This window comes from Sceloporus occidentalis, unplaced genomic scaffold (assembly GCF_023333645.1).
Source record: "Sceloporus occidentalis isolate IW3139 unplaced genomic scaffold, rSceOcc1.0.p SCAF_4, whole genome shotgun sequence".
Lineage (NCBI taxonomy): Eukaryota > Metazoa > Chordata > Lepidosauria > Squamata > Phrynosomatidae > Sceloporus > Sceloporus occidentalis.
In genome coordinates this window covers 90231264-90254778 of record NW_028316984.1, presented here as the reverse complement: position 1 = coordinate 90254778, position 23515 = coordinate 90231264, and the positions used below count along the sequence as shown (strand labels likewise).

The 23515-nt window shown below is 43.1% G+C and overlaps 1 protein-coding gene across 4 annotated transcripts in view; it reads left to right on the top strand.

The window, feature by feature from the left end:
• Window positions 1-23515, top strand: part of CUNH11orf24 (chromosome unknown C11orf24 homolog) — a 51094-nt gene that overhangs the window by 5018 nt on the left and 22561 nt on the right. Inside the window, exon 1 of one of the 4 annotated variants that reach the window (XM_089520844.1) lies at window positions 19441-19455. The exons of the other annotated variants lie outside the window; for them this stretch is intronic. The gene's annotated coding sequence lies outside the window, so the exon portion shown is untranslated. Of the gene's footprint in view, window positions 1-19440; window positions 19456-23515 lie in introns of those variants that run through there. 4 annotated transcript variants of the gene reach the window in all.

Below are 23515 nucleotides of genomic sequence, written 5' to 3'. Positions count from 1 at the left end.
CATTTTTGCGTGGGAATGTGGGTATGCATTCGGCAAATACCAGTTAAGATTGTTTGCATACTTAGAAAATGTTGTTTGAACTACTCCCAGCTGCTGACACAGTCAGTTTAACAGAAGTACAGCTTGAGTTCAGATAGAAAATCATCTTTGTGCTTGCTTCATGTCCATCTGAAGATTTCATGTGTAAATTACACTTATGTATAATATAGAAATAACAGAAATGGTCTCTGTTGCTGTAAGACTAAGGTGCTTTTTTCATAAGCTTGCCTCCTGCTGCTTATGTAAAGCCCAGACTGCTTCAGTTCTGTGACATGCCCATAAGCCCTGTTGGACATCTCCTATTCTGTACAGGACAAGTTTTGCCTTTTTTGTAACATGAGGCTTGAGTGGCTTATTGAAGAGAAGGGCCTACTGAGCAGATATGTGCCAGGGAGCCTTTGTTATTCAGTTATGATACCTTCTGCCTGGATTTAATGGGGTGATCAGTAGGTGTGTGGTACATGAATCACTGACTTTTCACAGGAGAAAAAGCTTTTTAGATCCCTTTCAGCTTCATAGTGTTAGTTTGAGAAGATCTTATTAACTGTGATGACAATAAATATTAAGAATATCTCACCAAGGGATTTCTTATCTCAAGGAATCTTCAAACTGAGACCAAAGGTCTTCTTGAATGATACTGACAAATGCATCCGTCTAGTTTGGTAGTTCACTATTTGTAAGCAGTAGTAGTCCACTGTTAGTAGTTCAATGTTGCCCTGTAAATGTGTTGGACTACAGCTCCCATGCTGTGTGAAGATCATTGGGATTGTTATCCAACATATTTGCAGCTCACCAGCTTAGAGAAGACTGCTGTAGGCCTTGTGCAGGTATAGTGACCTGATCTTGAAACCATCAGAAATCTTGAATAGGTTGGTTATTGCAATTCAGCGGGGGGTTTTCCTTTAGAAAGAAATAGACAGCATATTCTGTTTATTCAAGAAGCCTCTAAATGTATGTAGTTTTAGAGCCAATTGAGAAAGTAGCATGTCTCTAAATTTATATTGGACATTATTTCTTCAGAAAAGATGAATGATCTTAATAATATCTTCTTTCTTTCAGACTTTACAAAGCATTTGGAAGTTTCAGGTTTTGAAAAAAGCATGTTCCTGCTTGTGATTAGTGGTGTGCCTTTTCCTTCTTGTGATCTAATGTGGGGCCCTTGAGGGCTGAGAAGAGGAATGTGTAATTTTTGAGCGCATGCTTCTTCCACACACATGCCTTTGAGCTGAGAAGCTTGTGGGGTGGAGTGGGGAGAAGGAGGAAAGTAACTTCTTCCTGTTGTGTGATACTAAGTGTGGAAATATGATGATTAAAATGGGGTTATTTGGAACAGGGATCCTGAGTTTCAGTTCCTATTCATCTGTCAAAATCATGCCTGTAGATGTAACATTATCACTTCTGATAAATTAAATCAAAATGATATGATGAAATCAGGCAATAGAATTTTTGAAGTCTGTCTTGCTTTCCCCTGCTTCCCCAGACACAGACTTATAAATGTGTATTCTAATAGCAAGTAGCAATAGCAAGTACATTTCTATACCACTTATCAGTGCACTTAAGCACTCCCTAATGCGGTTTACAAAGTATAAGCTAATTGCCCCCAACAATCTGGGTATTCATTTTAGCGACCTCAGAAGGGTGCAAGCCTGAGTTGAGCTTGAGCCCTTTTGCTGGTATTGAACTCGCAACCTTATCATTTATGAGTGAGTGGCTGCAGTACAGGCATTTAATCACTGTGCCACCATTTGCAGTAATACTCCTGCAAATCTCAGAGTTGCCTTGAATGTGCAGATACTACTACTTTCTTATTGTGGTTCTGTTGTGGGTACAGTCCTGCTGGCATTCACAACTTGAGTTCACTATAAGAAAAAGTAGACCTCACATCATCTGTTTGATGCTCTATCAGCTGAGCTGTGTATCAGATTTCATAGTTGGCAGGTGCTTTGTTTCATATCTGTAATAGCACTTTAGGGTCAAGCCTTCAGAACTGATGGAGACCTCTGGTATGTTTATGAATGGTGTCTCTGTCAGGATCTGACCTCTGTTAAATTTGCTACTACTTAAAATTGCTGTTCTTGGTGTCCTGGCTGAGCCAATGGTGCATGACAGCTGAGTTCTGCTCAGTCACTACTTTCCCCCTCTTAGGGTGGAAGAAGAGACGAGGTTTTTGTTGGTTTTGTTGATATTTGCCATCTGTCTGCTTTGATTTATGGCAACCCTATGAATCAGAGACTTCCCTGAGCTCACTCCCTCAAACCCCCCCCCCTCAATTCTGGCAAACCTAGGGCTATGGCTTCCTCAGTTGGATCAATCCATCTGTAATATGATCTTTCACTTTTTCTTTTCTTCATTTTACCAAGCATTATTGTCTTTTCCAATGAGACACATCCTCTCAAGTATGATAGCCTTGGTTTAGTGGTTTTGACTTTGGACAGTCATTTAGGTTTGGCTGCTATTACTATTGCTGCTATTACATATTGTTATTTATTAACATCACTGTTCTTATTCTTAGGGAATTATAGCTTTTCCACATATTTCAGTACAAAGTTGCTTCTATCCTCCCACACACATCTGGTGTTTGTAGAGCTGAGCTTGCTTGCAGAAATCAGGATATTTTTATGCTGTATTACAGTAGGTATTGAGCTGTTTGGTACTGCAATACAGAAATTATGTGTTGGAACTTGTAAAAGTTAGTTTCAAAGCCCAGTGACTAGCATTCTTTTATGTTAAAATCATAGTTTTTACAGGTAATTCTAGCAGTGTTTTGAAATTCAAGTAAAACAGTTTTGCAGAAAAGGATCTTTCTCTCTTTGTTTTGGTATATGGTGAAACATCTGTTTGTATAACCAAGAGAAGAAAAACAGAACACCAATAATAATGGAAAAATCTTTCCCAAAAATTTAAAAGATTTATTACATAAAGAATAAAAGGAAAGAAAAATAGATAAAATAGAAAATTGGATGGAATTAAAAATAGGAAAAGAAAATATAAAAGAAAAACTTAGGGGAATAAATTTGTCCTGGTTACATTTTATGCAAATAGAACAATGGTTTAAAAATTGGAAGAAAAAAAATATAGAAGAAGGAAAATATACACAATTTTAACAAATAATCCAGAAAGGAAAAGAAATGGAGGAAAATGAAAATATGAAAGGTACAACTAGTAAAATTTATAAAATATTAATGGAAAATAAGAGGAAAAATTAAATCAAATTATTTTAAAAGAAATCTGGGAAGATGAATTAGGATGTAAAATTTGTGATAATGAATGGAATAAGATTTGGGAACAAAGACATTTGAAAAATTTATTTGTACAAATTAAGGGAAATTATTATAAATTGATCTGGAAATGGTATTTGACACCAGTGAGATTACATAATATAAACAAAGATAACTCAAAATATTGTTGGAGAGGTTGTCAGGAAGTAGGATCATATATACATATGTGGTAGCAATGTAAATATGTACAAAATTTTTGGGAAATAGTAATATTAGAGATAGAAAATATTATGAATATAAAGATAGATAGAAAACCAAACATAGTATTGTTATCAATATACAATGAAGTAGAATGGAAAGAAAAAGAAAAAACCTTGTAACAAATTTGTTTACTGTTGCGTGATTAATCATAGCAAGAAATTGGAAAACAAAAATAAAGGTGAAATTGAAGGATTGGTATAAAGACGTTTGGAATTTAGCAATTAATGACAAATTAACATGTAAATTGAAAGAAAAAAGGATTATGGAAAAGAAATGATTTTGATGAAATATGGAAAAAATTTATTGAAAATGTACTAAGAAAAGAAGATGGGAAATTACCTCCACAGGAGGAGTAAAAATTTTGGATGGAGTATAAAGACAGGAAAGGCTCCGGGGGGAAAGGGGTGCACTGAGGGGATACTTAGGATTTTAAAAAAATGAATGAGATGCAAAAGTACATGTATGGATGGAAAGAATATTAAATTTGTTTTGTTTTGTAAAATTTCAAAAAATACTAATAAAAATGATATTTTTTTTGGTGGGGGCAAGGATGAGCCACCACACTTCACTTGGCCAACAGTCAATCATGGGGTGTAGATGCAATAAAGAAAACAGAAATATCCCAAAAGGGGTGGGAGGCAATGGTTTGAGAGGGGAAACTCAGTACAGATCTCATTTTATTATGGAGACACAAAAACTTTGTGAGTATAACCCACAGAAGGAAGGATGCCTAGCAAGGTATTAAGGAGACTGCTCCTGAGAACTCAGGACAAGGAAGAATTAGTCTCAATGAGTGGCACACCTCTCCTGCAAACAGATTAATGTCAATATATTAGGAGATACTTGGAAATCAAGTTCCATAGGAAAACTTTCATTGGGTTGCATGTGTGTAATTTGGTCTTTGCAAGATTCTGTGACTAGCTTTGAGCTGCCATGAATTAGGTTTTAAGTCTCCCTTAAGGGGAGGCGGTTTGTGATATTTGTAAAGTTTCTGGCTGGCTGTTTTCAGCTGGGGTGTTTCCCAAGGCTGTCTAGTGAGTAGGGGGACTAGGATATTACTTTTCTGCATACCTAATGTGTGGGAGACATTGTTTAAGACAATATTGGGGATGGACTTCTATTCTTGATGGCCTGGGAAGGATGATGCCCTTTGGTTCATCAGTGACAGAGCTCCCTGTGGAGCATGAGAAAGAAGTCTTAACTGATTCTGGTACCCACCACGTTACCGCACTACACTCTTATAGTGCTGCTGTTCCACGTTTACTGCCCTGGCTGCCTCCTGTTACATTCTGGGATTTGCAGTTTATGAAGGAGGCATTCAGAATCCTCAGCCAGAGAGCTTTTAGGCCTCACTGAACTACAAACCCCAGAATGCAACAGGAGGCAGCCAGAGCAGTAAAGGTGGAAAAGCAGCACTAGAAGAATGAAGTGCAGTAATGTGGAAAGTTAGATGTGCTTCCCTCTGTTCTTCTGATGTGGATTTGGCTGCTGGGTACTCAGGGGAATTGGGTTGCAATCTGGTGTGAAGAAAAAGCGGCAATGTTAGCAGGAGGTTGTGTTAAGAATTGCTGCTAGAAATGTAACATTTCTGGAAGTTTTGAAGCTGTGGTTAAAAATGTTTTTCATTCTTTGGGGTAAATTGAATATGGATTTTTTTTTTAATTTAAAAATTTGTTTGAAAAAGGTCACCCTTTACAGATTGAAAGTCACTTCATTGCTTTGTTACTTTAGGAAATTATAAAGTATTGTGTGAAATTTTGTTTTGGCATAAAATCACCATGTTAGGTATATAGAAAGTACTTGAAATATTTTGCACTACATCTCCCACAATACCTTATTGGTCATGATGAGCAGAGCTGGTGGGAGTTGTAGTCCAAACATGGCTTGACCGACATGTTTAAGGATTTTCTTCAAAAGGAAATGGCAGATTTCAGGGAGTTTACTTTTTCTCTGCTTTGTTGGCCTACAAAATATGTTGCCTTGGAATATATAGCATGCTTGAAATTTCACACTTACCTTCTGTGTCAGGGGTGGGAATTATGCAGCACTCCCCCCCCCCCCCCGGGATTCTGTTGGATTGCATCTCCCAGCAGCTCCAGCCAGTGTGATAAATTCTGGCAGATTCTCTTCAATGACAGCTTCAGGGGCCCATGATTCCCACCCTTGTTCTCATCGTGAGAAGAGAGGCATCAGGCAAGTTGCAGTGAATGTACTTCAGCCAGCCCTCATGTTGTGGATGTGGCGTCCTACACTATTTCAAGTATGGTTGGGGCTGCTGGCTTAGAGAAGGTGGTCAACTGGAGCATGGACTCAGCTGATCAGCAGCACAGTCTGTGGAAATTTGCTAGCTTCTCGTATTGGCTGATCCTTACTGGATTGAAAGCGGTAGATGGAGCTACTCTGCCATCTTTCTTCACGGATTGGAGGGAGGCACACTGCAGTTTGAGTGTGCCAGAGAATGTCAAGGCTGGTGTGACCTGCGCTACCAGTTCATGTCCTTGGGCACTGTGACCATAGTCCCCAGTTCATTACCTTTGGTGCCTTGCAGATCAGTGCTTAGTCTTAGTGGTAATACCTGGCAAAAAAATTGTCCTGATATTTTAGACTGCTGCTGGTGTGAAGCTGGCTTCTGTCAGGGACAGCAACTAGTGGACAGCAAATGCACCTTAAGTAGGTACAGGTCATTAAATCCAAACGATTCAGGAAACTTTTTATGGGTTTTTCGGGTTATGTGGCCATGTTCTGTAATAATAATAATAATAATAATAATAATAATAATTTATTTATTTATGTTTCCCCGCCTCTCCCAATGGATTGAAGCGGGGTTACAGGCTACTTGAAATTGTACAAAACATACAATACAATTCATACACATAAGAGTTTATTCCTGACGTTTCGCCAGCATCTGTGGCTGGCATTTTCAGAGAGATACATACAGGAAGCGTTGCTGTAATGCCTGTGATAGGATGAAATGAGACTGGGGCTGGAAGACTACGATGAGTAGAACTACTGCATCTGTTTTCCTTCTGGATTACAGGTTGTGAAAATCCACGGTAAACACAATTCTTGACCTGTGGAAACTGTCTATAAAACAAAGATGCAGTAGCCAGAGTTTAAAGTGCATCCTTAAAGGCTTCATCTGGATTCTTTCCTTGGAAGTGAATTGTGTTTCTCTTTACTTCAAACTCTCAGTTTACAAGTCAATTATAATAACTCAGACAAGGTTTTAAAGGGGTTCTATATTTTTCATTAAAAATCTATGCAGTTGCATTCTTGTTTCACTCAATACAGCTGTGATCAGTATCAACATAAAAGCAATTCAGAATGGACATTTACTATTAATACTGACTGATAGGCATGTTTCCTCACATCGTGGCTTAGGATGAAATTTGTTCCATATGGTTTCTTTGAGAAAACAATACTTTTTCTTTTTTAGACTCATAAAATTTAAAAATTTACTGCTTATGATTTGTAAAGCATACAGATTTATCATGTTCCTTTTAGATCAGCCTCCTCAACCTGATTCCCTGCAGATGTGTTGGATTCCAGCTCCCAACATTTCTAGCGAGTGCTGAGATTTGAAGTCCATTCCATTTGTGGGGACTAGCTTAGGGAAGGTTGTTTTAGCCTATTATTTCATCAGACTGCAGAGATTTGTATTTTTAGTTTGTTGTGGCATTAGAGCTCTCTGACAGAAAAAGCGAAATACCTCACAAAACTACAAATCCCAAAATTCCGTATCATTGAACCATGGGAGTTAAAGCGGTGTCAAACTGTATTATTTCTGCAGTGTGGATGCAACCTTTGTGAGAGGTTGCCCTGAATAGGCATTGTCATTGATTACTGTGCCTAGCTGGCATTTAATCACTAGAACCAGCATGGTGTAGTGTGTGAGTGTTGGAGATCAGGGTTCAAATCCCTGATTGGCCATGGGAGACCTTGGGCAATTCACACTCTATCAGCCTGAGAAGAAAATAATAGCAAACCTATATGAATAAATCTTGTCAAGGAAACCCTGTGATAGGTTTGCCATAGGCCCCCATAAGTCAGAAGCTACTTGAAGCCAAAAATCTAAGAACAGATTTAACTACACGTGTCCCTCCACATTTGCAGCTTTGACTTTTGTGGATTTGATTATTCATGAATTTTATTAATATGTTCTGTCTAGGAATATCTAGGTCCTTCAGCACAACTATAATCAACTTTAACCAAAAGTTGCACTGAAGGACCTTGAGATTCCTAGAGAGAACACTCCACTAGGCATTTGTAGCTCCTCCAGCTCAATTCTATGGTCGATGTCTGGCAGATGTTGACCACAGAGTTGCACTGTGGAACCTAGAGATTCCTACAGAGGTGTTCTATTAGGTAAAAACATAGTGTTTTGTTATCTGTGGTTTTTCTACATTCACAGGGGTCCTCTCCCCTAACCCCAGTGAATGTGGAGGGACAAGTGTACTATATTTTTATAATGCTAATCAGATCTTGTGACTTTTCACAGCCATTAGCATTTTGTGATTTTTTTTTAAAAAAAAATACTGAATTCAATCATGAAAATACAATCGGAATGTCTGTTACCTAGATGCCTGGATCCCAAAGACTCTTGACAGAACAGCTTTTCTTAAGCTGGGGAATATCTGGTTTTCATGATCTCCTCCTGACTTTTAGCAACTCTCCCTAACAACCAATGTTCTTGCTATTCATGTTAAATGCCCCCCCCCCCCAAAACCTGGACTGATCAGAGGCATTCAAAGTTTTTGCACACCTTTTTAGAAAAATGTAGGTTTGAGCTGGTTTTTCAGATTGCCTAAGGGTTGATGAAATTAAGTGAGCCTGCTTCTTAAAAGTACACACGTGGAACTCATGCAATTTGCCAAAAAGTAAATATTAGCAATACAAATACCATACTCTATATACTGTTCATGCAAAAATAACCTAAGGTATCAAAAAATCCCACCTGGGGCAGCAGGAGGATATGATTTGGACAAAAACATTTGCTATGACTTCTGTTATGTCCAAATTAAAACATACAAACCTAAGTGCCATTTGTTCCAAGAACGGAGAAAAGTCATTGGTGAAATTCAAAAGGAAGCAGTTTGCTTTGTGATATTCAAACAGCCTTAATAGCAAGGTATTTGTTACCCCAGGAACCTTTGTTTTTGAAATGTTTCTGCATTTGTACTCTACCCTGTCCTCAAAGACTCTTGGGTGATGTAAATTTTACCCTTTCACTGTCCTGTGAGACAGGCTGGGCTAAGAGTGGCTTGCCCAAGGTTTTACAGGGAGCCTTTGAGTGGACCAGGGTTAATTCCACAATCTTAATCACACATTGTGGATTATAGATACTTCCTGGATTGACTGGATTCGGTCCTGTATTATATAAATACAGGGTTCAGGTAAGTGTCCCTGATAGCTCAGAAGCCAGGTAGGAAGTAAAAAGCCATTTCCTCAAAAGAATGCCTAACCCCAGCACTTGAATTGAATGGAAGGTTATGCAGTTACGCCATAAAGCAGAAGAAACTATACTGGAGTCCAAGTGCGCACATCTACTAGTTCTTTTAGGTGTGCACCTATAACAAGGGTCAACAAAGTGCAGGCTTCCAGATGTTCTTGCACTGCCACTGCAAGGAGTCCTAGCCAGCATAGCCAGAACTATGAGGTATGCTGGGAGTTTCACTCCAACAACATTGTGAGGGTCACATGTAGCCCATCCCTGGTACAGTGCCTAAATTGGCTTGAGTCCTGTACCCAGTTTCACCCACTGAGACTGATGTTTATCCTTATATGCATCCTCAAAACCTGTAAGCAATGCTTCTGTGACTATTCCTAGTTTCCATGTCTGTTTTCATTCCTCTGGCCCTGTGCAATAGTATATGCCTTCAGTAACTTTCCACTTACAGTCAGCACATTGCTTTCATGGTGCAGATGGTTTACTCGGGCCTGTTACAGACTGCCAAAATACACTGCTACCCCGGGTTACGAAATTAATTCGTTCCGCTATTCCTTTCGTAAGCCGAAAATTTCGTAACCCGAAACGCTTTTCCCATTGAAAATAACTAATGCGTTCCATGACCTCAGACTGAACCTGCAAGTCAAAACAAAGTCACAATAGAGGCCTATTAAGCTAAGTACCCTACAATACAATGTAATACAAAGTTGCCTGAGGCACTAAAGAGCTTAACAATGACTGGCAGGTCCATTCTAAACTTTCTAATGATCTTAACAATGACTGGCAGGTCCATTCTAAACTTTCTAAGGATCTTAACAATGACTGACAGGTCCATTCTAAACTTTCTAATGATCTTAACAATGACTGACAGGTCCATTCTAAACTTTCTAAAGGATAAAGAAAAAAAGTTTTTTTCTCTCTTTGATGGTTCTGGCATCTCAGAGTCAGGCAGGAGGAGGAGGATGAGCTCTCAAATCATCACACCCATGACCAAAGCACCCCAAATCTAAAAAAGCAACCCCATGGTCACACTCTCTGGCCCAAACTTGCAAAAGTCCCACCCCACACTCTCAAATCATCACAGCCATGGCCAAAGCACACAAGAACTCAAGCCCATAGGCCAGAAACCCCAAATCTGAAAATGCCACCCCAAAGTCACACTGTCTGGCCCACATCAAATCAAGGCCAAACATGCAAACCTCACATCTCACACTTTGAAATCATCACACCCATGACCATGCCACCCCAGAACCCAAACTCAAAGGCCAGAAACCCCAAATCTGAACATGCCACCCCATGGTCACACTCTCTGGCCCACATCAAATCAAGGCCAAACATGCAAACCTCACATCTCACACTTTGAAATCATCACACCCATGACCATGCCACCCCAGAACCCAAACTCAAAGGCCAGAAACCCCAAATCTGAACATGCCACCCCATGGTCACACTCTCTGGCCCACATCAAATCAAGGCCAAACTTGCAAAAATCGATGCCCACACTTTGAAATCATCACACCCATGACCAAACCACCCCAGAACCCAAACTCAAAGGCCAGAAACCCCAAATCTGAACATGCCACCCCATGGTCACACTCTCTGGCCCACATCAAATCAAGGCCAAACTTGCAAAAATCGATGCCCACAGTTTGAAATCATCACACCCATGACCAAACCACCCCAGAACCCAAACTCAAAGGCCAGAAACCCCAAATCTGAACATGCCACCCCATGGTCACACTCTCTGGCCCACATCAAATCAAGGCCAAACTTGCAAAAATCGATGCCCACACTTTGAAATCATCACACCCATGACCATGCCACCCCAGAACCCAAACTCAAAGGCCAGAAACCCCAAATCTGAACATGCCACCCCATGGTCACACTCTCTGGCCCACATCAAATCAAGGCCAAACTTGCAAAAATCGATGCCCACAGTTTGAAATCATCACACCCATGACCAAACCACCCCAGAACCCAAACTCAAAGGCCAGAAACCCCAAATCTGAACATGCCACCCCATGGTCACACTCTCTGGCCCAAACTTGCAAAAGTCCCACCCCACACTCTCAAATCATCACAGCCATGGCCAAAGCACACAAGAACTCAAGCCCATAGGCCAGAAACCCAAAATCTGAAAATGCCACCCCAAAGTCACACTGTCTGGCCCACATCAAAGCAAGGCCAAACTTGCAAAAATCGATGCCCACACTTTGAAAACATCACAGCCATGACCAAGCCACCCCAGAACCCAAACTCAAAGGCCAGAAACCCCAAATCTGAACATGCCACCCCATGGTCACACTCTCTGGCCCACATCAAATCAAGGCCAAACATGCAAACCTCACATCTCACACTTTGAAATCATCACACCCATGACCATGCCACCCCAGAACCCAAACTCAAAGGCCAGAAACCCCAAATCTGAACATGCCACCCCATGGTCACACTCTCTGGCCCACATCAAATCAAGGCCAAACATGCAAACCTCACATCTCACACTTTGAAATCATCACACCCATGACCATGCCACCCCAGAACCCAAACTCAAAGGCCAGAAACCCCAAATCTGAACATGCCACCCCATGGTCACACTCTCTGGCCCACATCAAATCAAGGCCAAACTTGCAAAAATCGATGCCCACACTTTGAAAACATCACAGCCATGACCAAGCCACCCCAGAACCCAAACTCAAAGGCCAGAAACCCCAAATCTGAACATGCCACCCCATGGTCACACTCTCTGGCCCAAACTTGCAAAAGTCCCACCCCACACTCTCAAATCATCACAGCCATGGCCAAAGCACACAAGAACTCAAGCCCATAGGCCAGAAACCCAAAATCTGAAAATGCCACCCCAAAGTCACACTGTCTGGCCCACATCAAAGCAAGGCCAAACTTGCAAAAATCGATGCCCACACTTTGAAAACATCACAGCCATGACCAAGCCACCCCAGAACCCAAACTCAAAGGCCAGAAACCCCAAATCTGAACATGCCACCCCATGGTCACACTCTCTGGCCCACATCAAATCAAGGCCAAACATGCAAACCTCACATCTCACACTTTGAAATCATCACACCCATGACCAAACCACCCCAGAACCCAAACTCAAAGGCCAGAAACCCCAAATCTGAACATGCCACCCCATGGTCAGGCCCATTCTAAAGGATAAAGAAAAAAAGTGTTTTTCTTATCTTTGCTGGTCTTGGCATCAGAGTGAGGCAGGAGAAGGAGGAGGAGGAGCTCTCAAATCATCATAGCCATGACCAAAGCAACCCCAAATCTAAAAAAGCAACCCCATGGTCACACTCTCTGGCCCACATCAAATCAAGGCCAAACACATCTCACACTTTGAAATCATCACACCCATGACCATACAGTACAAAAGTGTTTTTCTTATCTTTGCTGGTCTTGGCATCTGGTCCTGGCATCTCGGAGTGAGGCAGGAGGAGGAGGAGGAGGAGAGGGGCAGCCCAAAAAGCCAAATTTAAACCAATTCAAGCAATTTAACCACTTCAGCCAATTCAAGCAATTTAACCACTTCAGCCAATTCAAGCAATTTAACCACTTCAGCCAATTTATCCAATTCAAGCAATTTAACCACTTCAGCCAATTTAGCCAATTCAAGCAATTTAACCAATTCAGCCAATGCCACCAATTTAACAAAGTTAACCATTTTTTTAAAAAGAATTTGGTGTTTTTTTTTAGGGTCACCTTTTTTTTAAGGGTCACCTTTTGCCTTCTTGGATGACGGTTCTCCCGCTCTAGGGAAGAACTGGTCCAAGGATGTCTGCTTTTGCCGGCCCTTAAGCAGGTTCTTAAAATGGCTAAGGCAGACATTATCAAAATGGGCAATGGCATGGCTGGTGAGCACCTGCTCAGGGTGGTGCTTCTCCACAAAGGAAGCCACATTGTGGAATTGCCGCAAAATGTCTTTAATTTCTGCCGTTGGCAGAGATGCCCCCGCAGCCTCCTCCTCCTGGCCCCTGTCGAAATGGAGCACGTCTTCATCCACGGCCGAGTGTTGCATCGCCGCCAAGGCCTTCAGGTCCTCTGTTGTCAGGTCCTCGTTGTGCTCCTCGATGAGTTCCTCCACGTCCTCGTTGTCCACGTCGAGTCCCAGGGACCTTGCGATGGAGACGATCTCGTGCACCTCTTCCTCTTCACCTGGCTCAGCACCCTCGGACTGTGACCCTTCCAAGGAAGAAGCATCAGGCCACAGCTTCCTCCACGCAGCAATCAGGTTGCGCCTGGTGATCGCCTGCCAGGCCAAGTCCACCATCTTTAAGCACACCACGATGTCAAAATGCTGCTTCCAGAACTCACGAAGGGTCAGCTGTGTGCTCTCGGTCACATCGAAGCAACGCTTGAAGAGGTGCTTGGTGTACAGCTTCTTGAAGTTGGCGATCACCTGCTGGTCCATGGGTTGCAAGAGGGAGGTCGTGTTGGGTGGCAGAAACTGGACCTTGATGAAGGAGAACTCCGCGAGGATGTCCTTCTCCAGGCCATGCGGGTGCGCAGGAGCATTGTCCAAGAGGAGGAGGCACTTCAGGGGCAAATCTTCTTCCTCCAGGTACCGCTTCACTGTCGGGGCGAAGACACTGTTGATCCACTCGACGAAAAGGAGGCGTGTCACCCATGCGCGGCCATTGGAGCGCCACATCACTGGCAACCTGTCCTTCTGGATGTTGTGTGCCTTGAACGCCCTGGGATTCTCGGAGTGGTACACCAACAGGGGCTTGACCTTACAGTCCCCGCTGGCATTGGCACACAACGCAAGTGTGAAGCGGTCCTTCATTGGCTTGTGGCCTGGCTGTCTCCTCTCCTCCTGGGTGATGTAGGTGCGGCGAGGCATCTTCTTCCAGAAGAGGCCCGTCTCGTCGCAGTTGAAGACTTGCTGCGGGACGTAGCCTTCCTCCTCCACCATGGCCTTGAACGCGACGACGAATGCTTCAGCGGCCTGGTGGTCTGCGCTGGACGCCTCGCCGTGACGGACGACAGAGTGGATCCCGGTCCTCCTCTTGAACCTGTCGAACCAGCCACGTGATGCTTTGAAGTCCGGGGTGGCTGGCTCCTCCTGCGAAGAAGTTCCTTCGCCTGCCTCCTTGCTGGCCAGGTCTTCGTAGATGGCGGTGGCCTTCTCGCAGATGACCGAGGTGGTCACAGTGTCCCCGACTCGCTCCTTTTCCTTGATCCAGAGGAGAAGCAGGCGCTCCATCTCCTCATGCTTCGGTGTCCTCTGCTTGGCGATGGTCGTCACGCCTTTCGCTGGAGCCACAACAGCTCTGATGGCCTCCTTCTGCTTGAGGACAGTGCCAATCGTCGATGGGTTGCGTCCATACTCCTTGGCAATGTCCACCAAGCGCACGCCCCTCTCGTGCTTGGCAATGATGTCCTTCTTGTCCTCCAAGGACAAGGGAGCCCTCTTCTTCTTCTCACCGCTTGGCTTGGGAGCCATACTGTACAGTAGCTCAAGCCTAAAAAGGACAAAAGGCACAGGCACTGAGCAAAAGCCACAATTGGAAACCACCCCCACCCCCATGGTCACACTCTCTGGCCCAAACTTGCAAAAGTCCCACCCCACACTCTCAAATCATCACAGCCATGGCCAAAGCACACAAGAACACAAGCCCATAAGGCCAAAAACCCCAAATAAGAAAATGCCACCCTATGGTGAGAGTCTCTGGCCACATGTGACCATAGCCAAAGTGTTAAAAGTCTCACACCACACTTTGAAAACAGCACAGCCATGAAGAAATCAAAGCAGCAAATGAAGCCCATCATCCACACATCAGAGCATGTTACCCAAACAGCAAAAAACCCCCAAAAAAGCAACCCAGCAGCTCTAACCCATCATCCACACATCAGAGCATGTTACCCAAACAGCAAAAAACCCCAAAAAAAGCAACCCAGCAGCTCTAACCCATCATCCACACATCAGAGCATGTTACCCAAACAGCAAAAAAACCCCAAAAAAGCAACCCAGCAGCTCTAACCCATCATCCACACATCAGAGCATGTTACCCAAACAGCAAAAAACCCCAAAAAAAGCAACCCAGCTGCTCTAACCCATCATCCACACATCAGAGCATGTTACCCAAACAGCAAAAAACCCCAAAAAAAGCAACCCAGCTGCTCTAACCCATCATCCACACATCAGAGCATGTTACCCAAACAGCAAAAAACCCCCAAAAATGCAACCCAGCAGCTCTAACCCATCATCCACACATCAGAGCATGTTACCCAAACAGCAAAAAACCCCAAAAAAAGCAACCCAGCAGCTCTAACCCATCATCCACACATCAGAGCATGTTACCCAAACAGCAAAAAACCCCAAAAAAGCAACCCAGCAGCTCTAACCCATCATCCACACATCAGAGCATGTTACCCAAACAGCAAAAAACCCCAAAAAAGCAACCCAGCAGCTCTAACCCATCATCCACACATCAGAGCATGTTACCCAAACAGCAAAAAACCCCAAAAAAGCAACCCAGCAGCTCTAACCCATCATCCACACATCAGAGCATGTTACCCAAACAGCAAAAAACCCCCAAAAAAGCAACCCAGCAGCTCTAACCCATCATCCACACATCAGAGCATGTTACCCAAACAGCAAAAAACCCCCAAAAAAGCAACCCAGCAGCTCTAACCCATCATCCACACATCAGAGCATGTTACCCAAACAGCAAAAAACCCCAAAAAAAGCAACCCAGCAGCTCTAACCCATCATCCACACATCAGAGCATGTTACCCAAACAGCAAAAAACCCCAAAAAAGCAACCCAGCAGCTCTAACCCATCATCCACACATCAGAGCATGTTACCCAAACAGCAAAAAACCCCAAAAAAAGCAACCCAGCAGCTCTAACCCATCATCCACACATCAGAGCATGTTACCCAAACAGCAAAAAACCCCAAAAAAAGCAACCCAGCAGCTCTAACCCATCATCCACACATCAGAGCATGTTACCCAAACAGCAAAAAACCCCAAAAAAAGCAACCCAGCAGCTCTAACCCATCATCCACACATCAGAGCATGTTACCCAAACAGCAAAAAACCCCCAAAAAAGCAACCCAGCAGCTCTAACCCATCATCCACACATCAGAGCATGTTACCCAAACAGCAAAAAACCCCAAAAAAGCAACCCAGCAGCTCTAACCCATCATCCACACATCAGAGCATGTTACCCAAACAGCAAAAAACCCCAAAAAAAGCAACCCAGCAGCTCTAACCCATCATCCACACATCAGAGCATGTTACCCAAACAGCAAAAAACCCCAAAAAAAGCAACCCAGCAGCTCTAACCCATCATCCACACATCAGAGCATGTTACCCAAACAGCAAAAAACCCCAAAAAAAGCAACCCAGCAGCTCTAACCCATCATCCACACATCAGAGCATGTTACCCAAACAGCAAAAAACCCCCAAAAAAGCAACCCAGCAGCTCTAACCCATCATCCACACATCAGAGCATGTTACCCAAACAGCAAAAAACCCCCAAAAAAGCAACCCAGCAGCTCTAACCCATCATCCACACATCAGAGCATGTTACCCAAACAGCAAAAAACCCCAAAAAAGCAACCCAGCAGCTCTAACCCATCATCCACACATCAGAGCATGTTACCCAAACAGCAAAAAACCCCCAAAAAAGCAACCCAGCAGCTCTAACCCATCATCCACACATCAGAGCATGTTACCCAAACAGCAAAAAACCCCAAAAAAAGCAACCCAGCAGCTCTAACCCATCATCCACACATCAGAGCATGTTACCCAAACAGCAAAAAAACCCCAAAAATGCAACCCAGCAGCTCTAACCCATCATCCACACATCAGAGCATGTTACCCAAACAGCAAAAAACCCCCAAAAAAGCAACCCAGCAGCTCTAACCCATCATCCACACATCAGAGCATGTTACCCAAACAGCAAAAAACCCCCAAAAAAGCAACCCAGCAGCTCTAACCCATCATCCACACATCAGAGCATGTTACCCAAACAGCAAAAAACCCCAAAAAAAGCAACCCAGCAGCTCTAACCCATCATCCACACATCAGAGCATGTTACCCAAACAGCAAAAAAACCCCAAAAATGCAACCCAGCAGCTCTAGCCCATCATCCACAAATCTGAACATGCCAGTAGCAAAACCCACAATCCACACTTTGAAAACACCAAAAAAATAAAAATAAAAAAAAATAAAAATTAAAAAAAAATTAAAAAAATTAAAAAAAAATAAACAGCACCCCAGCACCCCAGAGCAAAAGCATGGTCACACTGTCTCAGCCCACCCCACCCCACAAGAAGAAGGTAAAAATCCATCAACCTACCGGTAGAGAAATTGCTGATGGCCGGTCTTGATCCGAAGATATGGCAAAGCCAGAAAAAGTCCAAAAGTCCCAAGGCAGAAAGCTAGGAAAAGTCTGAACCGCAACCAAGACTAGAGCTCCAAAGAGACTCTTTGTCACCAGTCCGCAGGGCCAGACAAAGGGGGCAGATCGATGGAAGCCGGCTTTTATTTCTCAAGGCAAGCCACCCCCCCCCAATTTCGTTAGCCAATGCAATTGATTGGCTTGATTTCGCAAGCCAATCACTGCTGCTAACGAAATTCAAAAATCGCGCCAAAGCTAATCCTAACCCAGCCCCCTGGGTTAGCCGTTAGCCCTTTAAATCCCTGGAAAGCCTATCGCTGCACTTTGCATCATTTGAATTTCGCGCCGAAAAGGATTGCGTAACCCGAAGAATCTTTCGTAACCCGGGACAGGTTTTTCCAAGCCTCTAATTTCGTATCCCGAATATTTCGTAACCCGGTCCTTTCGTATCCCGGGGTACCAGTGTAAAGCTGCTTCGGGTCTCTTTGGAGGTATGCTATTTAAATGATGCATGCATCCTAAGAATCCGGAAGCTGCACCAAAGCTGCACTCCAGTGCTTAGGAATGGAGTGTGGCTTTGGCACAACCGCCAGACTCTTAGGACCCATGTATCATTTAAATAGCATACCTCCAAAGAGACCCGAAGCAGCTTTATTTTGGCAGTCTGTAACAGGCCTACGTCTACCTATTAAATACCAACTTACTGCTGTTGCATAAGTTCAGTAGAAATCTGTGTCAGTGATGACAAAATGAGAAGAGAGAACCTTATCAGACTGTAACTTTGGTTTGATTTTAGTTGCCAGATCTAATTTGGAGACCATGTTGCTTAAATTGCATACAGCTGATGAGGTGGGGTGGAGTGGGGTGCTTAATAAATATGATGAGTTCGTTGTAGGAGGTACTACAATGACTCTTCTTCTCAGCCACTGGAAGCTTCAGGGGCCCATCACACAACACAGGTATAGCACTATATTACACTTAGACTGTCATGGTTCTATCCTTTGGAACCCAAGTTTTGTAGTTTGGTGAGGCAGAAGAGGAGCTCTGTCTGAGAATTCAGAATACCTTTTTTTAAACTGCAAACTACTAGATTCCTTAGAATGGAACCATGGCAGTTAAAGTGAAATCATAGTGCTATATTTTTTTAGTCTGAAAGGGCCCTAAATCTTCTAAATACTTGTTTATAATTAGGCACATGGAAAATGTGTATATGTGTGGACTTTTATGGGTCAACTTTGAGACTGATTCATAAAGTGACAATTTAAACAATTCCCACACAGGACTTATAATAATTGATAATGGGCTTGCAAAGGAATCTTGTAGCAGCTGTGAGACTGACTGAGTGAAGGAAGTAGCATAATCTTTCATAAACTTGGCCTACTTCCTCCATGCATCTGAGGAAGTAGACCAAGTCTACAAAAGGTTATGCTGCAATTTATTTCACTCAGTCTCAAAGGTGCTGTGAGATTGCATACTGATATTTCAGATTTAGCATATCTGTGTCTCTGACAAATGGGCTGATGCAGATTATGTAGGTAAGACGGTGCCCCTCATGTTAACATAAGTCTTGTAGTATTATATCATAGTCCTTTCGCAAGCTGTTACAATGGCACTTCTGCATGGTAGGGCTTGTTGCTGTTAGGACAGCCACCACAGTTAACTAATGTAAGGCTGAGTGTTGTATAAACCTCTTTATTGCAGGAGAATCACAAGTGCTGGCCTTGAAGCTTGACTTCCTATGTGCCTCCCCCCCATTTTTTTAAAACAAGTTAGCACAGTTATGATTATAAACACAACATAGCTATAGTGATTATAAACTTTGCAGCCTGTGCATGGTAGTAAAACAGGAGTGTTACTCTTATATGCTAGTGTTTTATCTGTTGTTGGCTTTATTGCATTTTCCCCCAGAATCTTGTAATGGGGGATAATTTAGTGTGAATGCTGTTGGCTGCCCTGAACTCCAGTGGGAAAGAATGGAAGATATATATAAACAAATAACATTTTGGGGGATATACTGCCCTAAACTGCTTCATGGAGGTTGTTCTCTCTTTTTTAAGCTACTGTGGAGCCACAACAGAAGATGATGCATTAATTTCAAGAGTATTTATGAGATTAAACGTCATGTGAGTTTAAGCCCTGTGAATAATTTCTAATGTATTGAATGCAGTTTCAAGGTTAGTTTTTTGTGGGTTTTTCGGGCTATGTGGCCATGTTCTAGCAGAGTTTCTTCATAATGTTTTGCCAGCATCTGTGGCTGGCATCTTCAGAGAATGTTTGCCTGGAAAACACTTGGCTATATATATTGTGTGACCTGGAAAGGCAGGAGTAATTTGCATGCATATTGTCTGTTGTAATGGCAGGCCTCAGGGTGTGAGGGTCTGCACAAGAGGATTAATGTCTGCTTGATAGTGCTCATTGTCTGCTGGGAGATTTCTCATTTGCATTTGTTGAGTCTTTATCTTGCTGTCTTTCAGGACTGATAGCCAAACCTTGTTTACTTTAAGGGTTTCCTCTTTTCTGTTGAAATTGTCCAGGTGTTTGTGGATTTCAGTGCTTCCCTGTGCATCCTGACATGGTAGTGGTTGGCATGGTCCAGAATTTCAGTGTTTTCAAACAGTATTTTATGCCCAGGATGGTTTATGGCATGTTCTGCTACTGCTGATTTTTCTGGCTGGCCCAGTCTGCAGTGTCTCTCGTGTTCTTTGATTCTTGTTTGCACACTGTGTTTTGTGGTCCCTATGTAGACTTGTCCACAGCTGCATGGTATGCGGTAAACTCCTGCGGCTGTGAGAGGGTCTTTCTGGTCCTTGGCTGAGCGAAGCATTTGCTGGATTTTCTTTGTCGGTTTGTAAACCATTTTCAGGTTGTGCTTCATCAACGCTTTGCCTGTTCTGTCTGTGACTCCTTTGATGTATGGTAAAAATACCTTCCCTTTGGGTGGCTGCTTGTCTTCAGTCCTCTGGGTTTTCCTGAGCCTGACAGCCTTCTGATGTCTGCGCTGAAATAATCATTAGCCTGTAGAGCCTGGTCCAGGTGCATCAGTTCATCTTCCAAGAAGTGGGGTTTGCAGATGCATTTTGCTCGGTCTACCAGTGTTTTGATTGTGCTTCTTTTTTGTCCTGGGTGATAGTTGGAGTTCTTGTGCAGGTATCGGTCTGTATGTGTGGGTTTTCAGAATACTGTGTGACCCAAACGTTGGTTCGGTTTGCGGATTACTAGGACATCCAAGAATGGCAGTGTTCCTTCCTTTTCTTTTTCCATATTGAACTGGATGTTCGGGTGGATGTTGTTCACATGATTCAGGAATACAGCTAGATCTTCTTCTCCATGGCTCCAAATGGTGAAAGCGTCATTCACGTATCGGAACCAAGTTGTGGGCTTTTTCGGTGCTGTTTCCAGGGCTTGTTTTTCAAAGTGTTCCATGTAAAAGTTTGCTATCACCGGGCTTTGGGGGCTTCCCCATCTCTCTGTAGAATCCATTGTCCCACTGAAAATAGCTTGTGGTGAGGCAATGTTTGAGCATGGCTGTGATGTCGTCTGGAAAAATCTATCGGATGAGTGTCATGGTATCCATTATGGAGACTTTGGTGAACAGGGGGACCACATCAAAGCTGATTAATATGTCTCCATGTTTTAGTTCAAGGTTATTGATTTTTCCTATAAAGTGAGCTGAGTCCTTGATGTAGTGGGGGTTCTGCCCTATATGGATTTGTAACTGTGTGGCCAGAAACCTGGCCAAGTCATATGTGGGGGATCCAGTGGCACTCACTATGGGTCGGAGTGGAACGGAATCCTTGTGGATCTTGGGAAGTCCATATAGTCTTGGTGGGAGAGCCTCAGATTTGCACAAACTTTGTCTTGTGGTTGGCTGAATTGAGGAGTTTTTGATCAGGGTGTTCGTTTTTCTGGTGATTTTGCTGGTTGGGTCTTGTTTCAACTTTTTGTATACTATAGGATCCAGGGGTTCATTGATTTTTTGTTTGTATTGTTCTGTTTCCATGATTACTGTGGCATTGCCTTTGTCTGCTGGGAGAATTATGATTTCTGGATCTGAATTGAGGTACTTGATGGCTTTTCTTTCTTTTTTGGTTATGTTGCTGGGAAGTGGTTTTGCCTTGCGCAGAATCCTTGCTGTTTCCCCTCTTATTTCTTCTGCTTCCTTCTCTAGGAGGTGGTGGAGGGTGGATTCCATCTGGGCAATGATGTCTTCAACAGGGATTCTGGTGGTGGTTACTGCAAAGTCGCCTCCTTTGGCCAGGATGGATTCTTCCTCATTTGAAAGTTGCCGCTGTGTGAGATTGATGATGGTCCGTGATGAATCCAGTGTGGGTTTTAAGCTGGTTTTTATGGCATTTGTTGAATTTTTGTTTTTGTCTTTTGGTGTGATCTGCCATATCTTTTTCCATTTTCCTGTAGGTGAGGCTGTCAATTTTGTCCCAGTCTTGGGTGTTCATATTTTTGGCTGATGCTGAGGTGGAGTGGAAGCAGTTCCTTGTCTGTGTTGTCCAGTTCTTTGCGGGTGGTGTGTATTCTCTCCCATAACAGAGCATGTTCCATCCTGTTGTAGATGCGGTTGGCCTGTGGTCATTTGAAGGTCCTTTTTGCTGTGAGAAATTGTGGTATGGTGTCTGTGTCTCTGCAGGAAAGTTAGTGAGCAGAGTAGATGTGCTTTCCTGGTCTGGAGCTTTCCAGTTTCTGAGTGTCTTGGAACAATTTCTCCCTGTAGAGATTTCCAATGTGAAGTCGAAGGCTTTCATGGCCAGCATCCATAGTTTTGGAAACTGCTAGAACATGGCCACATAGCCCGAAAAACCCACAAAAAAACCATGGATGCCAGCCATGAAAGCCTTCGACTTCACAGTTTAAAGGTTATCTAGGTATAGGAGAGTTTGTAGCATAGGATCAGTCAGGGATGGATGTGGGTTGACCTCTAGATGTTGTTGAACTGCAGCTCCCATTTGGTGATGCTGGCTGGGGCTGATTCAACTTGTAGTGCAGTAACATTTGGAGGAGTGCAAGTTGTCCATTTCTACACTAAAGGTTCAGTAGGAAGCACAGGTCTTCTGCAACCCAGCTGTATTTCTTTATTTAAATATTTCTACGCTGCCCTCTATTGTTGGTGCTCAGGATGGCATACAATTAAAACAGTTGAAAACAATTGCAGATAAAACCAGCACTGTATTATCATTCTTCTCTGCTTTGTTCAGGCCTCACTTGGAACACTGCATCACAATTCAAAAATGATGTTGAGAAGCTGGAGAAGAGGGTAACCAAAATGGTGAATGGTCTGGAAACCATGCCCTATGAGGAGTGACTTAGGGAGCTGTATATGTTTAGCCTGGAGAAGAGAAGGTTAAGAGGTGATATGATAACCCTATTTAAATATTTGACGGGCTGTCATGCTGAAGATGGAGCAAGTTTCTTTTGTGCTTCTCCAGAGACTAAGCTATGGAGCAGTGGACTCAAACTACAGGAAAAGAGATTCCACTTAAACATTAGGAAGACCTTCCTGACAGTAAGAGCTGGTTGACAGTGGAACACACTCCCTCAGAGAGTGGTGGAGTCTCCTCCTTTGGAGGTTTTTAAACAGAGGCTGAATGGCCATCTGTTGAGAGTGTTTTGATTGTGTCTTCCTTCATGGCAGGGGGTTGGACTGGATGGCCCTTGTGGTCTGTTCCTACTCTATGATTTTAACAGAATCATTCTAAATAGGATTAAAGTATATTAAATAAATCACCAGATGGAAACAACCAAAAAGGCTAAATTTAATCCATGTACATGTACATGTCAAGAAATAATAAGTAATAAGATTCCAAACACTTTACAAAACCATGTTTTAAGTTGATGGCTAAAAGGAACCAATGTTGGCACCAAGTGGGTCTCTAAGGAGAGGACATACCATAAATGTGGTACCACTGCAGAAAAAGGCCCTCTCTCATGTCCCTGTGTGATGTGTCATTCCCAGTAGAATTTAGCTTGAAGAATAAAAACACAAAGTTTTACCATAGATTGGCAGCAGCATACATACTTCCAAAGATGGATAACTGTAGAACAGTTTTAGCACCAGAACCCCTGCCAATCTGGCCTCCTAATCGATCTTACATGGCCCTCCAGTCAGGGGGAGGTAGATGAAGAATAGAACTGGTATTTGTTTGGCATTTGCACAGGTGTATTTTGAAGAGG